The sequence below is a fragment of the Cyanistes caeruleus genome, chromosome 21 (genome assembly GCF_971803275.1).
Source record: "Cyanistes caeruleus chromosome 21, bCyaCae1.hap1.1, whole genome shotgun sequence".
Taxonomy (NCBI): domain Eukaryota; kingdom Metazoa; phylum Chordata; class Aves; order Passeriformes; family Paridae; genus Cyanistes; species Cyanistes caeruleus.
In genome coordinates this window covers 10,076,883-10,093,543 of record NC_141721.1, presented here as the reverse complement: position 1 = coordinate 10,093,543, position 16,661 = coordinate 10,076,883, and the positions used below count along the sequence as shown (strand labels likewise).

Below are 16,661 nucleotides of genomic sequence, written 5' to 3'. Positions count from 1 at the left end.
TCTCTTCAATAGAATCTTTCGTTTCCACCTCCATCTCTTCCTCTGTCTCGTACATATCCACATCCATCTCTTGCTCTCCAGTATCCTCTCCGTCCACTTCCATGGCTTCTTCTCTATCAGTCTGTGTATCGACGTCCGTCTCCTCCTCTCTGTCTGTGCCAGCCTGCAGAGGTAGCAAAATTTCCCACCCTGTCCCACAGAGCTCCAGCCCAGCCAGGCAGCTGCGGGGTGTCCGCCTCCGTGGAATAGTACCATACCTCTTTTGGAACAAATGCAGACATCCTGCAGGGATGGAGAGCAAAATCCAAGCGATGGGGAGCGTTGGGGACTGCTGGGGGAATCAGGGAGCAGGTGGCAACAAGGTGACAGGGGTAGGCTTGGAGCAGGGTGAATGAAGAGCGTGCTGGCACAAGGAGCCAAGGGTTGTGTTGTGGCCGTTGCTGGATGCTGGAAGTTCTAGCTGGAGCGTGCACTGTGACATCACCGCCAGGAGTTCAGGCCCAGGCTGAAGTGGACAACGGAGACCGTAGAATGAATGATGGAATCCCTGGGTGCTTGGGCTTGGAAGGGACCCTAAGGACCATCTTGCTCCAAGCGGAGCAATCTTCCCCTAGAATAGGTTGCTCAGAGCCCCGCTCCCAGCTGGCCTTGGATGTTGCCAAGGATGGAGCATCCCCAGCCTCTGTGCACAGCCTGGGCCAGTGGCCCAGCAGCCGGAGTGGAAAAGAGCAGCTTCATTAGATCCAACTTCAAGCTCACTCCTGCAGTTGAAAGGCTTCTCCTCTCTGTGCCCATCTTTCCTAGAGCTGCAGGGAGGCCTCGCCAGCCCCCTTCTCTTTCCAGGCTGAGCATCCCCAGCCCCACACGGACAGCAGTCCGATGCGTGGCAGTCAAGGCTAAAGGGTAGCAAATGGCTACATCGGGAAGTGAGAGATGGAAGCTTTTGGAGATGGAAGCTTTACCTCTAAATGTAGAAAAGAAAGAAAAGTGGAGGGGGAAATGGTGGGACTCTGGCTCTGTTCTAACTGGCGAAGATTTTCTTTTCTTCTTTTCTGTCGTGCTAACCCAAGTTTTGTTGTTTGAAAGGAGGTTTAGCAAAATATCCATCGTCTTCTCCACTGCTGAAACACTGAACAACATCTGGGCAGGCTGAGGATGCAGAGCAAAACCTGCAAATATCTACTGCTGATCGTGATCCTGGGGAATGCAGCTAAAGCCAGCCAAAAGCAATTTCTGGAAAGTCAAGCCTGCTTTACGTTTTCTGGAGTTTGGTTGTGCCAACTTCACCAGTCATTTCTAAAAAAGGAAAAGAAACTCCAAGCAAAACAGAGAAAAACACAAAGAAACCAACCCAAAGAAACCAATCAAACAAACAGATAAAACACCCCCAATCAAACCAAAGGCAATGAGAAGTTAGGACTAGTTGTAAGGATATCACAGCAGGCGAATGGCTGCTTCCTACTTGGATCACCATCCAAAGCCACCTAGAACAACTTCTCCAAAACATATCCAACAGGAGAAATGGAAAAAGTGATCCATGGCAGCTCTGCATTGTGGTGAAGGATGAGCATGCAGTGGTCCCGATGCAGCATTGCCCACCCTCCAGGCTGCTGTTTGGTCTGCTGAAAGACTCTTGCAGGACTGTGGCCCCTCTCCATGCAATGGAAATCATTGCCACAGCTCTCAGTTGAGGCACTGGCATTTCCAGAGCCAGATTCAGGCACAATCCTACTGCCTACTGAGCATCTGGGAAAGGTGCTGAGCATCTTCAGGCCTAGAAGCACAAAAGAGCTCAGGCTCTCCCCGAACTGGGTTTTCAGGGCAGCTTTCCATATCTCTGCAAGATTTCTTCATCCCTCAACACGTCTGACTTTATTATGTCCAACGATGCATTTGGGTTGCTTCCGTCCTCTTGTGTGCCCGTGAGTAACCTTCCACGTGGATGAAGGAGATTGTGTACAGGACAATTGATTGCGGCATTGCCATTTGGCTTCACTGTCACTCAGTTGAACACGGTCCTTATCTAAGAAGGACTTCCAAGAAATGGGTAGGAGTTTTGGCTGTGAGAGGAGCAGAAAGCACATTTTCTACAGCAAATTGCTAGCTGATGCACTTTCCTCCCTGCCAAAATAGTGATTGCCATTCATCTTCCTGGGAAGAATGTAAAGACCCATTCAGAGATGCCAGGTTCAGCTGGCCTGTGGCTTTGTGTACCTCATTTCACATGTCCAATTTCAAGGGCCACTAAAAGAGGCTCATGTTTGCCTTGCTACCCACAAGTGCTGTAGGTATTTCCAGGAGAAGAGGGAAAACATCGCTGTCCTGTGGTGTGGTAGAAATGCCACCACAACTGTGATTGTGTGAGCAAAGCCAGCCAGTGCTTTTTGGGGCAGCAGCAGCAGCGGAGAGTGTGGCAGAGCGGTTTTGATACTCTTTTTAGAGTCCTGCAAACATTGTTCCCGAAACAACCCACAGCTTTGCAAATGTGCCCGAAGAAAATGCAAAGAGAACTGGGGTGTGAAAATCAAACACTGTTTATCTGTAGAAGAAAAGGAACAAGAATGAACTACACCACATATTTACACTGTAAGAATATTGGTAACAACAACAACAACAACAAACTATAGAACCTATTTACCTGAGAACAGCTCTAACAAAACTCTATGAAACGTAATTACAGACAACTTAAACAAACTCTAAAACCTCTATCCTGAACACAACAACTGTAAAACGTATGTACAGCAGGGTGGCATCTGTGTCTGTGATGTCCCTAAGTCCTGGAAGGAAAAACAAGTAGCACGGTCAGTGCAGTCAGGCACGGAAGGGTGTTCCATGTGCTGCCGGGCTGGGACACTGGCCCAGTGGGACTCTGCTGCCAGAAGGGAGCCTGGCTGGAGGCTGTGGCCCAGGCACTGGAACAGGGCTTGTGTGGCCCACAGCAAGCCCAGGCCAGGCCAGGGATGGCCAGCAGAATCCAGTGCATGGGCTAGCGTGTCCCTGAGCAGGAAGTGCCCAGCCCGGCCCCAGGCTGGCAGCAGGGGACCCACTCTGCCTGTGGGGAGCACCTGCCTGTTCTGCTGCTGGCATCGGTCTTCATCCCAAGACCATGTCTTCCTCCTTGTCTTTTAGATCAATATCCATCTCTTCAATAGAATCTTTCGTTTCCACCTCCATCTCTTCCTCTGTCTCGTACATATCCACATCCATCTCTTGCTCTCCAGTATCCTCTCCGTCCACTTCCATGGCTTCTTCTCTATCAGTCTGTGTATCGACGTCCGTCTCCTCCTCTCTGTCTGTGCCAGCCTGCAGAGGTAGCAAAATTTCCCACCCTGTCCCACAGAGCTCCAGCCCAGCCAGGCAGCTGCGGGGTGTCCGCCTCCGTGGAATAGTACCATACCTCTTTTGGAACAAATGCAGACATCCTGCAGGGATGGAGAGCAAAATCCAAGCGATGGGGAGCCTTGGGGACTGCTGGGGGAATCAGGGAGCAGGTGGCAACAAGGTGACAGGGGTAGGCTTGGAGCAGGGTGAATGAAGAGCGTGCTGGCACAAGGAGCCAAGGGTTGTGTTGTGGCCGTTGCTGGATGCTGGAAGTTCTAGCTGGAGCGTGCACTGTGACATCACCGCCAGGAGTTCAGGCCCAGGCTGAAGTGGACAACGGAGACCGTAGAATGAATGATGGAATCCCTGGGCGCTTGGGCTTGGAAGGGACCCTAAGGACCATCTTGCTCCAAGCGGAGCAATCTTCCCCTAGAATAGGTTGCTCAGAGCCCCGCTCCCAGCTGGCCTTGGATGTTGCCAAGGATGGAGCATCCCCAGCCTCTGTGCACAGCCTGGGCCAGTGGCCCAGCAGCCGGAGTGGAAAAGAGCAGCTTCATTAGATCCAACTTCAAGCTCACTCCTGCAGTTGAAAGGCTTCTCCTCTCTGTGCCCATCTTTCCTAGAGCTGCAGGGAGGCCTCGCCAGCCCCCTTCTCTTTCCAGGCTGAGCATCCCCAGCCCCACACGGACAGCAGTCCGATGCGTGGCAGTCAAGGCTAAAGGGTAGCAAATGGCTACATCGGGAAGTGAGAGATGGAAGCTTTTGGAGATGGAAGCTTTACCTCTAAATGTAGAAAAGAAAGAAAAGTGGAGGGGGAAATGGTGGGACTCTGGCTCTGTTCTAACTGGCGAAGATTTTCTTTTCTTCTTTTCTGTCGTGCTAACCCAAGTTTTGTTGTTTGAAAGGAGGTTTAGCAAAATATCCATCGTCTTCTCCACTGCTGAAACACTGAACAACATCTGGGCAGGCTGAGGATGCAGAGCAAAACCTGCAAATATCTACTGCTGATCGTGATCCTGGGGAATGCAGCTAAAGCCAGCCAAAAGCAATTTCTGGAAAGTCAAGCCTGCTTTACGTTTTCTGGAGTTTGGTTGTGCCAACTTCACCAGTCATTTCTAAAAAAGGAAAAGAAACTCCAAGCAAAACAGAGAAAAACACAAAGAAACCAACCCAAAGAAACCAATCAAACAAACAGATAAAACACCCCCAATCAAACCAAAGGCAATGAGAAGTTAGGACTAGTTGTAAGGATATCACAGCAGGCGAATGGCTGCTTCCTACTTGGATCACCATCCAAAGCCACCTAGAACAACTTCTCCAAAACATATCCAACAGGAGAAATGGAAAAAGTGATCCATGGCAGCTCTGCATTGTGGTGAAGGATGAGCATGCAGTGGTCCCGATGCAGCATTGCCCACCCTCCAGGCTGCTGTTTGGTCTGCTGAAAGACTCTTGCAGGACTGTGGCCCCTCTCCATGCAATGGAAATCATTGCCACAGCTCTCAGTTGAGGCACTGGCATTTCCAGAGCCAGATTCAGGCACAATCCTACTGCCTACTGAGCATCTGGGAAAGGTGCTGAGCATCTTCAGGCCTAGAAGCACAAAAGAGCTCAGGCTCTCCCCGAACTGGGTTTTCAGGGCAGCTTTCCATATCTCTGCAAGATTTCTTCATCCCTCAACACGTCTGACTTTATTATGTCCAACGATGCATTTGGGTTGCTTCCGTCCTCTTGTGTGCCCGTGAGTAACCTTCCACGTGGATGAAGGAGATTGTGTACAGGACAATTGATTGCGGCATTGCCATTTGGCTTCACTGTCACTCAGTTGAACACGGTCCTTATCTAAGAAGGACTTCCAAGAAATGGGTAGGAGTTTTGGCTGTGAGAGGAGCAGAAAGCACATTTTCTACAGCAAATTGCTAGCTGATGCACTTTCCTCCCTGCCAAAATAGTGATTGCCATTCATCTTCCTGGGAAGAATGTAAAGACCCATTCAGAGATGCCAGGTTCAGCTGGCCTGTGGCTTTGTGTACCTCATTTCACATGTCCAATTTCAAGGGCCACTAAAAGAGGCTCATGTTTGCCTTGCTACCCACAAGTGCTGTAGGTATTTCCAGGAGAAGAGGGAAAACATCGCTGTCCTGTGGTGTGGTAGAAATGCCACCACAACTGTGATTGTGTGAGCAAAGCCAGCCAGTGCTTTTTGGGGCAGCAGCAGCAGCGGAGAGTGTGGCAGAGCGGTTTTGATACTCTTTTTAGAGTCCTGCAAACATTGTTCCCGAAACAACCCACAGCTTTGCAAATGTGCCCGAAGAAAATGCAAAGAGAACTGGGGTGTGAAAATCAAAGACTGTTTATCTGTAGAAGAAAAGGAACAAGAATGAACTACACCACATATTTACACTGTAAGAATATTGGTAACAACAACAACAACAACAAACTATAGAACCTATTTACCTGAGAACAGCTCTAACAAAACTCTATGAAACGTAATTACAGACAACTTAAACAAACTCTAAAACCTCTATCCTGAACACAACAACTGTAAAACGTATGTACAGCAGGGTGGCATCTGTGTCTGTGATGTCCCTAAGTCCTGGAAGGAAAAACAAGTAGCACGGTCAGTGCAGTCAGGCACGGAAGGGTGTTCCATGTGCTGCCGGGCTGGGACACTGGCCCAGTGGGACTCTGCTGCCAGAAGGGAGCCTGGCTGGAGGCTGTGGCCCAGGCACTGGAACAGGGCTTGTGTGGCCCACAGCAAGCCCAGGCCAGGCCAGGGATGGCCAGCAGAATCCAGTGCATGGGCTAGCGTGTCCCTGAGCAGGAAGTGCCCAGCCCGGCCCCAGGCTGGCAGCAGGGGACCCACTCTGCCTGTGGGGAGCACCTGCCTGTTCTGCTGCTGGCATCGGTCTTCATCCCAAGACCATGTCTTCCTCCTTGTCTTTTAGATCAATATCCATCTCTTCAATAGAATCTTTCGTTTCCACCTCCATCTCTTCCTCTGTCTCGTACATATCCACATCCATCTCTTGCTCTCCAGTATCCTCTCCGTCCACTTCCATGGCTTCTTCTCTATCAGTCTGTGTATCGACGTCCGTCTCCTCCTCTCTGTCTGTGCCAGCCTGCAGAGGTAGCAAAATTTCCCACCCTGTCCCACAGAGCTCCAGCCCAGCCAGGCAGCTGCGGGGTGTCCGCCTCCGTGGAATAGTACCATACCTCTTTTGGAACAAATGCAGACATCCTGCAGGGATGGAGAGCAAAATCCAAGCGATGGGGAGCCTTGGGGACTGCTGGGGGAATCAGGGAGCAGGTGGCAACAAGGTGACAGGGGTAGGCTTGGAGCAGGGTGAATGAAGAGCGTGCTGGCACAAGGAGCCAAGGGTTGTGTTGTGGCCGTTGCTGGATGCTGGAAGTTCTAGCTGGAGCGTGCACTGTGACATCACCGCCAGGAGTTCAGGCCCAGGCTGAAGTGGACAACGGAGACCGTAGAATGAATGATGGAATCCCTGGGTGCTTGGGCTTGGAAGGGACCCTAAGGACCATCTTGCTCCAAGCGGAGCAATCTTCCCCTAGAATAGGTTGCTCAGAGCCCCGCTCCCAGCTGGCCTTGGATGTTGCCAAGGATGGAGCATCCCCAGCCTCTGTGCACAGCCTGGGCCAGTGGCCCAGCAGCCGGAGTGGAAAAGAGCAGCTTCATTAGATCCAACTTCAAGCTCACTCCTGCAGTTGAAAGGCTTCTCCTCTCTGTGCCCATCTTTCCTAGAGCTGCAGGGAGGCCTCGCCAGCCCCCTTCTCTTTCCAGGCTGAGCATCCCCAGCCCCACACGGACAGCAGTCCGATGCGTGGCAGTCAAGGCTAAAGGGTAGCAAATGGCTACATCGGGAAGTGAGAGATGGAAGCTTTTGGAGATGGAAGCTTTACCTCTAAATGTAGAAAAGAAAGAAAAGTGGAGGGGGAAATGGTGGGACTCTGGCTCTGTTCTAACTGGCGAAGATTTTCTTTTCTTCTTTTCTGTCGTGCTAACCCAAGTTTTGTTGTTTGAAAGGAGGTTTAGCAAAATATCCATCGTCTTCTCCACTGCTGAAACACTGAACAACATCTGGGCAGGCTGAGGATGCAGAGCAAAACCTGCAAATATCTACTGCTGATCGTGATCCTGGGGAATGCAGCTAAAGCCAGCCAAAAGCAATTTCTGGAAAGTCAAGCCTGCTTTACGTTTTCTGGAGTTTGGTTGTGCCAACTTCACCAGTCATTTCTAAAAAAGGAAAAGAAACTCCAAGCAAAACAGAGAAAAACACAAAGAAACCAACCCAAAGAAACCAATCAAACAAACAGATAAAACACCCCCAATCAAACCAAAGGCAATGAGAAGTTAGGACTAGTTGTAAGGATATCACAGCAGGCGAATGGCTGCTTCCTACTTGGATCACCATCCAAAGCCACCTAGAACAACTTCTCCAAAACATATCCAACAGGAGAAATGGAAAAAGTGATCCATGGCAGCTCTGCATTGTGGTGAAGGATGAGCATGCAGTGGTCCCGATGCAGCATTGCCCACCCTCCAGGCTGCTGTTTGGTCTGCTGAAAGACTCTTGCAGGACTGTGGCCCCTCTCCATGCAATGGAAATCATTGCCACAGCTCTCAGTTGAGGCACTGGCATTTCCAGAGCCAGATTCAGGCACAATCCTACTGCCTACTGAGCATCTGGGAAAGGTGCTGAGCATCTTCAGGCCTAGAAGCACAAAAGAGCTCAGGCTCTCCCCGAACTGGGTTTTCAGGGCAGCTTTCCATATCTCTGCAAGATTTCTTCATCCCTCAACACGTCTGACTTTATTATGTCCAACGATGCATTTGGGTTGCTTCCGTCCTCTTGTGTGCCCGTGAGTAACCTTCCACGTGGATGAAGGAGATTGTGTACAGGACAATTGATTGCGGCATTGCCATTTGGCTTCACTGTCACTCAGTTGAACACGGTCCTTATCTAAGAAGGACTTCCAAGAAATGGGTAGGAGTTTTGGCTGTGAGAGGAGCAGAAAGCACATTTTCTACAGCAAATTGCTAGCTGATGCACTTTCCTCCCTGCCAAAATAGTGATTGCCATTCATCTTCCTGGGAAGAATGTAAAGACCCATTCAGAGATGCCAGGTTCAGCTGGCCTGTGGCTTTGTGTACCTCATTTCACATGTCCAATTTCAAGGGCCACTAAAAGAGGCTCATGTTTGCCTTGCTACCCACAAGTGCTGTAGGTATTTCCAGGAGAAGAGGGAAAACATCGCTGTCCTGTGGTGTGGTAGAAATGCCACCACAACTGTGATTGTGTGAGCAAAGCCAGCCAGTGCTTTTTGGGGCAGCAGCAGCAGCGGAGAGTGTGGCAGAGCGGTTTTGATACTCTTTTTAGAGTCCTGCAAACATTGTTCCCGAAACAACCCACAGCTTTGCAAATGTGCCCGAAGAAAATGCAAAGAGAACTGGGGTGTGAAAATCAAAGACTGTTTATCTGTAGAAGAAAAGGAACAAGAATGAACTACACCACATATTTACACTGTAAGAATATTGGTAACAACAACAACAACAACAAACTATAGAACCTATTTACCTGAGAACAGCTCTAACAAAACTCTATGAAACGTAATTACAGACAACTTAAACAAACTCTAAAACCTCTATCCTGAACACAACAACTGTAAAACGTATGTACAGCAGGGTGGCATCTGTGTCTGTGATGTCCCTAAGTCCTGGAAGGAAAAACAAGTAGCACGGTCAGTGCAGTCAGGCACGGAAGGGTGTTCCATGTGCTGCCGGGCTGGGACACTGGCCCAGTGGGACTCTGCTGCCAGAAGGGAGCCTGGCTGGAGGCTGTGGCCCAGGCACTGGAACAGGGCTTGTGTGGCCCACAGCAAGCCCAGGCCAGGCCAGGGATGGCCAGCAGAATCCAGTGCATGGGCTAGCGTGTCCCTGAGCAGGAAGTGCCCAGCCCGGCCCCAGGCTGGCAGCAGGGGACCCACTCTGCCTGTGGGGAGCACCTGCCTGTTCTGCTGCTGGCATCGGTCTTCATCCCAAGACCATGTCTTCCTCCTTGTCTTTTAGATCAATATCCATCTCTTCAATAGAATCTTTCGTTTCCACCTCCATCTCTTCCTCTGTCTCGTACATATCCACATCCATCTCTTGCTCTCCAGTATCCTCTCCGTCCACTTCCATGGCTTCTTCTCTATCAGTCTGTGTATCGACGTCCGTCTCCTCCTCTCTGTCTGTGCCAGCCTGCAGAGGTAGCAAAATTTCCCACCCTGTCCCACAGAGCTCCAGCCCAGCCAGGCAGCTGCGGGGTGTCCGCCTCCGTGGAATAGTACCATACCTCTTTTGGAACAAATGCAGACATCCTGCAGGGATGGAGAGCAAAATCCAAGCGATGGGGAGCGTTGGGGACTGCTGGGGGAATCAGGGAGCAGGTGGCAACAAGGTGACAGGGGTAGGCTTGGAGCAGGGTGAATGAAGAGCGTGCTGGCACAAGGAGCCAAGGGTTGTGTTGTGGCCGTTGCTGGATGCTGGAAGTTCTAGCTGGAGCGTGCACTGTGACATCACCGCCAGGAGTTCAGGCCCAGGCTGAAGTGGACAACGGAGACCGTAGAATGAATGATGGAATCCCTGGGTGCTTGGGCTTGGAAGGGACCCTAAGGACCATCTTGCTCCAAGCGGAGCAATCTTCCCCTAGAATAGGTTGCTCAGAGCCCCGCTCCCAGCTGGCCTTGGATGTTGCCAAGGATGGAGCATCCCCAGCCTCTGTGCACAGCCTGGGCCAGTGGCCCAGCAGCCGGAGTGGAAAAGAGCAGCTTCATTAGATCCAACTTCAAGCTCACTCCTGCAGTTGAAAGGCTTCTCCTCTCTGTGCCCATCTTTCCTAGAGCTGCAGGGAGGCCTCGCCAGCCCCCTTCTCTTTCCAGGCTGAGCATCCCCAGCCCCACACGGACAGCAGTCCGATGCGTGGCAGTCAAGGCTAAAGGGTAGCAAATGGCTACATCGGGAAGTGAGAGATGGAAGCTTTTGGAGATGGAAGCTTTACCTCTAAATGTAGAAAAGAAAGAAAAGTGGAGGGGGAAATGGTGGGACTCTGGCTCTGTTCTAACTGGCGAAGATTTTCTTTTCTTCTTTTCTGTCGTGCTAACCCAAGTTTTGTTGTTTGAAAGGAGGTTTAGCAAAATATCCATCGTCTTCTCCACTGCTGAAACACTGAACAACATCTGGGCAGGCTGAGGATGCAGAGCAAAACCTGCAAATATCTACTGCTGATCGTGATCCTGGGGAATGCAGCTAAAGCCAGCCAAAAGCAATTTCTGGAAAGTCAAGCCTGCTTTACGTTTTCTGGAGTTTGGTTGTGCCAACTTCACCAGTCATTTCTAAAAAAGGAAAAGAAACTCCAAGCAAAACAGAGAAAAACACAAAGAAACCAACCCAAAGAAACCAATCAAACAAACAGATAAAACACCCCCAATCAAACCAAAGGCAATGAGAAGTTAGGACTAGTTGTAAGGATATCACAGCAGGCGAATGGCTGCTTCCTACTTGGATCACCATCCAAAGCCACCTAGAACAACTTCTCCAAAACATATCCAACAGGAGAAATGGAAAAAGTGATCCATGGCAGCTCTGCATTGTGGTGAAGGATGAGCATGCAGTGGTCCCGATGCAGCATTGCCCACCCTCCAGGCTGCTGTTTGGTCTGCTGAAAGACTCTTGCAGGACTGTGGCCCCTCTCCATGCAATGGAAATCATTGCCACAGCTCTCAGTTGAGGCACTGGCATTTCCAGAGCCAGATTCAGGCACAATCCTACTGCCTACTGAGCATCTGGGAAAGGTGCTGAGCATCTTCAGGCCTAGAAGCACAAAAGAGCTCAGGCTCTCCCCGAACTGGGTTTTCAGGGCAGCTTTCCATATCTCTGCAAGATTTCTTCATCCCTCAACACGTCTGACTTTATTATGTCCAACGATGCATTTGGGTTGCTTCCGTCCTCTTGTGTGCCCGTGAGTAACCTTCCACGTGGATGAAGGAGATTGTGTACAGGACAATTGATTGCGGCATTGCCATTTGGCTTCACTGTCACTCAGTTGAACACGGTCCTTATCTAAGAAGGACTTCCAAGAAATGGGTAGGAGTTTTGGCTGTGAGAGGAGCAGAAAGCACATTTTCTACAGCAAATTGCTAGCTGATGCACTTTCCTCCCTGCCAAAATAGTGATTGCCATTCATCTTCCTGGGAAGAATGTAAAGACCCATTCAGAGATGCCAGGTTCAGCTGGCCTGTGGCTTTGTGTACCTCATTTCACATGTCCAATTTCAAGGGCCACTAAAAGAGGCTCATGTTTGCCTTGCTACCCACAAGTGCTGTAGGTATTTCCAGGAGAAGAGGGAAAACATCGCTGTCCTGTGGTGTGGTAGAAATGCCACCACAACTGTGATTGTGTGAGCAAAGCCAGCCAGTGCTTTTTGGGGCAGCAGCAGCAGCGGAGAGTGTGGCAGAGCGGTTTTGATACTCTTTTTAGAGTCCTGCAAACATTGTTCCCGAAACAACCCACAGCTTTGCAAATGTGCCCGAAGAAAATGCAAAGAGAACTGGGGTGTGAAAATCAAACACTGTTTATCTGTAGAAGAAAAGGAACAAGAATGAACTACACCACATATTTACACTGTAAGAATATTGGTAACAACAACAACAACAACAAACTATAGAACCTATTTACCTGAGAACAGCTCTAACAAAACTCTATGAAACGTAATTACAGACAACTTAAACAAACTCTAAAACCTCTATCCTGAACACAACAACTGTAAAACGTATGTACAGCAGGGTGGCATCTGTGTCTGTGATGTCCCTAAGTCCTGGAAGGAAAAACAAGTAGCACGGTCAGTGCAGTCAGGCACGGAAGGGTGTTCCATGTGCTGCCGGGCTGGGACACTGGCCCAGTGGGACTCTGCTGCCAGAAGGGAGCCTGGCTGGAGGCTGTGGCCCAGGCACTGGAACAGGGCTTGTGTGGCCCACAGCAAGCCCAGGCCAGGCCAGGGATGGCCAGCAGAATCCAGTGCATGGGCTAGCGTGTCCCTGAGCAGGAAGTGCCCAGCCCGGCCCCAGGCTGGCAGCAGGGGACCCACTCTGCCTGTGGGGAGCACCTGCCTGTTCTGCTGCTGGCATCGGTCTTCATCCCAAGACCATGTCTTCCTCCTTGTCTTTTAGATCAATATCCATCTCTTCAATAGAATCTTTCGTTTCCACCTCCATCTCTTCCTCTGTCTCGTACATATCCACATCCATCTCTTGCTCTCCAGTATCCTCTCCGTCCACTTCCATGGCTTCTTCTCTATCAGTCTGTGTATCGACGTCCGTCTCCTCCTCTCTGTCTGTGCCAGCCTGCAGAGGTAGCAAAATTTCCCACCCTGTCCCACAGAGCTCCAGCCCAGCCAGGCAGCTGCGGGGTGTCCGCCTCCGTGGAATAGTACCATACCTCTTTTGGAACAAATGCAGACATCCTGCAGGGATGGAGAGCAAAATCCAAGCGATGGGGAGCCTTGGGGACTGCTGGGGGAATCAGGGAGCAGGTGGCAACAAGGTGACAGGGGTAGGCTTGGAGCAGGGTGAATGAAGAGCGTGCTGGCACAAGGAGCCAAGGGTTGTGTTGTGGCCGTTGCTGGATGCTGGAAGTTCTAGCTGGAGCGTGCACTGTGACATCACCGCCAGGAGTTCAGGCCCAGGCTGAAGTGGACAACGGAGACCGTAGAATGAATGATGGAATCCCTGGGTGCTTGGGCTTGGAAGGGACCCTAAGGACCATCTTGCTCCAAGCGGAGCAATCTTCCCCTAGAATAGGTTGCTCAGAGCCCCGCTCCCAGCTGGCCTTGGATGTTGCCAAGGATGGAGCATCCCCAGCCTCTGTGCACAGCCTGGGCCAGTGGCCCAGCAGCCGGAGTGGAAAAGAGCAGCTTCATTAGATCCAACTTCAAGCTCACTCCTGCAGTTGAAAGGCTTCTCCTCTCTGTGCCCATCTTTCCTAGAGCTGCAGGGAGGCCTCGCCAGCCCCCTTCTCTTTCCAGGCTGAGCATCCCCAGCCCCACACGGACAGCAGTCCGATGCGTGGCAGTCAAGGCTAAAGGGTAGCAAATGGCTACATCGGGAAGTGAGAGATGGAAGCTTTTGGAGATGGAAGCTTTACCTCTAAATGTAGAAAAGAAAGAAAAGTGGAGGGGGAAATGGTGGGACTCTGGCTCTGTTCTAACTGGCGAAGATTTTCTTTTCTTCTTTTCTGTCGTGCTAACCCAAGTTTTGTTGTTTGAAAGGAGGTTTAGCAAAATATCCATCGTCTTCTCCACTGCTGAAACACTGAACAACATCTGGGCAGGCTGAGGATGCAGAGCAAAACCTGCAAATATCTACTGCTGATCGTGATCCTGGGGAATGCAGCTAAAGCCAGCCAAAAGCAATTTCTGGAAAGTCAAGCCTGCTTTACGTTTTCTGGAGTTTGGTTGTGCCAACTTCACCAGTCATTTCTAAAAAAGGAAAAGAAACTCCAAGCAAAACAGAGAAAAACACAAAGAAACCAACCCAAAGAAACCAATCAAACAAACAGATAAAACACCCCCAATCAAACCAAAGGCAATGAGAAGTTAGGACTAGTTGTAAGGATATCACAGCAGGCGAATGGCTGCTTCCTACTTGGATCACCATCCAAAGCCACCTAGAACAACTTCTCCAAAACATATCCAACAGGAGAAATGGAAAAAGTGATCCATGGCAGCTCTGCATTGTGGTGAAGGATGAGCATGCAGTGGTCCCGATGCAGCATTGCCCACCCTCCAGGCTGCTGTTTGGTCTGCTGAAAGACTCTTGCAGGACTGTGGCCCCTCTCCATGCAATGGAAATCATTGCCACAGCTCTCAGTTGAGGCACTGGCATTTCCAGAGCCAGATTCAGGCACAATCCTACTGCCTACTGAGCATCTGGGAAAGGTGCTGAGCATCTTCAGGCCTAGAAGCACAAAAGAGCTCAGGCTCTCCCCGAACTGGGTTTTCAGGGCAGCTTTCCATATCTCTGCAAGATTTCTTCATCCCTCAACACGTCTGACTTTATTATGTCCAACGATGCATTTGGGTTGCTTCCGTCCTCTTGTGTGCCCGTGAGTAACCTTCCACGTGGATGAAGGAGATTGTGTACAGGACAATTGATTGCGGCATTGCCATTTGGCTTCACTGTCACTCAGTTGAACACGGTCCTTATCTAAGAAGGACTTCCAAGAAATGGGTAGGAGTTTTGGCTGTGAGAGGAGCAGAAAGCACATTTTCTACAGCAAATTGCTAGCTGATGCACTTTCCTCCCTGCCAAAATAGTGATTGCCATTCATCTTCCTGGGAAGAATGTAAAGACCCATTCAGAGATGCCAGGTTCAGCTGGCCTGTGGCTTTGTGTACCTCATTTCACATGTCCAATTTCAAGGGCCACTAAAAGAGGCTCATGTTTGCCTTGCTACCCACAAGTGCTGTAGGTATTTCCAGGAGAAGAGGGAAAACATCGCTGTCCTGTGGTGTGGTAGAAATGCCACCACAACTGTGATTGTGTGAGCAAAGCCAGCCAGTGCTTTTTGGGGCAGCAGCAGCAGCGGAGAGTGTGGCAGAGCGGTTTTGATACTCTTTTTAGAGTCCTGCAAACATTGTTCCCGAAACAACCCACAGCTTTGCAAATGTGCCCGAAGAAAATGCAAAGAGAACTGGGGTGTGAAAATCAAACACTGTTTATCTGTAGAAGAAAAGGAACAAGAATGAACTACACCACATATTTACACTGTAAGAATATTGGTAACAACAACAACAACAACAAACTATAGAACCTATTTACCTGAGAACAGCTCTAACAAAACTCTATGAAACGTAATTACAGACAACTTAAACAAACTCTAAAACCTCTATCCTGAACACAACAACTGTAAAACGTATGTACAGCAGGGTGGCATCTGTGTCTGTGATGTCCCTAAGTCCTGGAAGGAAAAACAAGTAGCACGGTCAGTGCAGTCAGGCACGGAAGGGTGTTCCATGTGCTGCCGGGCTGGGACACTGGCCCAGTGGGACTCTGCTGCCAGAAGGGAGCCTGGCTGGAGGCTGTGGCCCAGGCACTGGAACAGGGCTTGTGTGGCCCACAGCAAGCCCAGGCCAGGCCAGGGATGGCCAGCAGAATCCAGTGCATGGGCTAGCGTGTCCCTGAGCAGGAAGTGCCCAGCCCGGCCCCAGGCTGGCAGCAGGGGACCCACTCTGCCTGTGGGGAGCACCTGCCTGTTCTGCTGCTGGCATCGGTCTTCATCCCAAGACCATGTCTTCCTCCTTGTCTTTTAGATCAATATCCATCTCTTCAATAGAATCTTTCGTTTCCACCTCCATCTCTTCCTCTGTCTCGTACATATCCACATCCATCTCTTGCTCTCCAGTATCCTCTCCGTCCACTTCCATGGCTTCTTCTCTATCAGTCTGTGTATCGACGTCCGTCTCCTCCTCTCTGTCTGTGCCAGCCTGCAGAGGTAGCAAAATTTCCCACCCTGTCCCACAGAGCTCCAGCCCAGCCAGGCAGCTGCGGGGTGTCCGCCTCCGTGGAATAGTACCATACCTCTTTTGGAACAAATGCAGACATCCTGCAGGGATGGAGAGCAAAATCCAAGCGATGGGGAGCCTTGGGGACTGCTGGGGGAATCAGGGAGCAGGTGGCAACAAGGTGACAGGGGTAGGCTTGGAGCAGGGTGAATGAAGAGCGTGCTGGCACAAGGAGCCAAGGGTTGTGTTGTGGCCGTTGCTGGATGCTGGAAGTTCTAGCTGGAGCGTGCACTGTGACATCACCGCCAGGAGTTCAGGCCCAGGCTGAAGTGGACAACGGAGACCGTAGAATGAATGATGGAATCCCTGGGTGCTTGGGCTTGGAAGGGACCCTAAGGACCATCTTGCTCCAAGCGGAGCAATCTTCCCCTAGAATAGGTTGCTCAGAGCCCCGCTCCCAGCTGGCCTTGGATGTTGCCAAGGATGGAGCATCCCCAGCCTCTGTGCACAGCCTGGGCCAGTGGCCCAGCAGCCGGAGTGGAAAAGAGCAGCTTCATTAGATCCAACTTCAAGCTCACTCCTGCAGTTGAAAGGCTTCTCCTCTCTGTGCCCATCTTTCCTAGAGCTGCAGGGAGGCCTCGCCAGCCCCCTTCTCTTTCCAGGCTGAGCATCCCCAGCCCCACACGGACAGCAGTCCGATGCGTGGCAGTCAAGGCTAAAGGGTAGCAAATGGCTACATCGGGAAGTGAGAGATGGAAGCTTTTGGAGATGGAAGCTTTA

The 16,661-nt window shown here is 50.6% G+C and overlaps 1 long non-coding RNA gene across 1 annotated transcript; it reads right to left on the bottom strand.

The window, feature by feature from the left end:
* Positions 1–11,941: 11,941 nt before the first annotated feature.
* Positions 11,942–16,293, bottom strand: LOC147649659 (uncharacterized). The gene is made up of 5 exons (XR_015278525.1): positions 15,958–16,293; positions 15,630–15,863; positions 12,818–15,337; positions 12,490–12,723; positions 11,942–12,197 (listed from the first exon to the last, which is right to left on the bottom strand). It is a non-coding gene; the product is annotated as an uncharacterized LOC147649659 (long non-coding RNA).
* Positions 16,294–16,661: the final 368 nt, after the last annotated feature.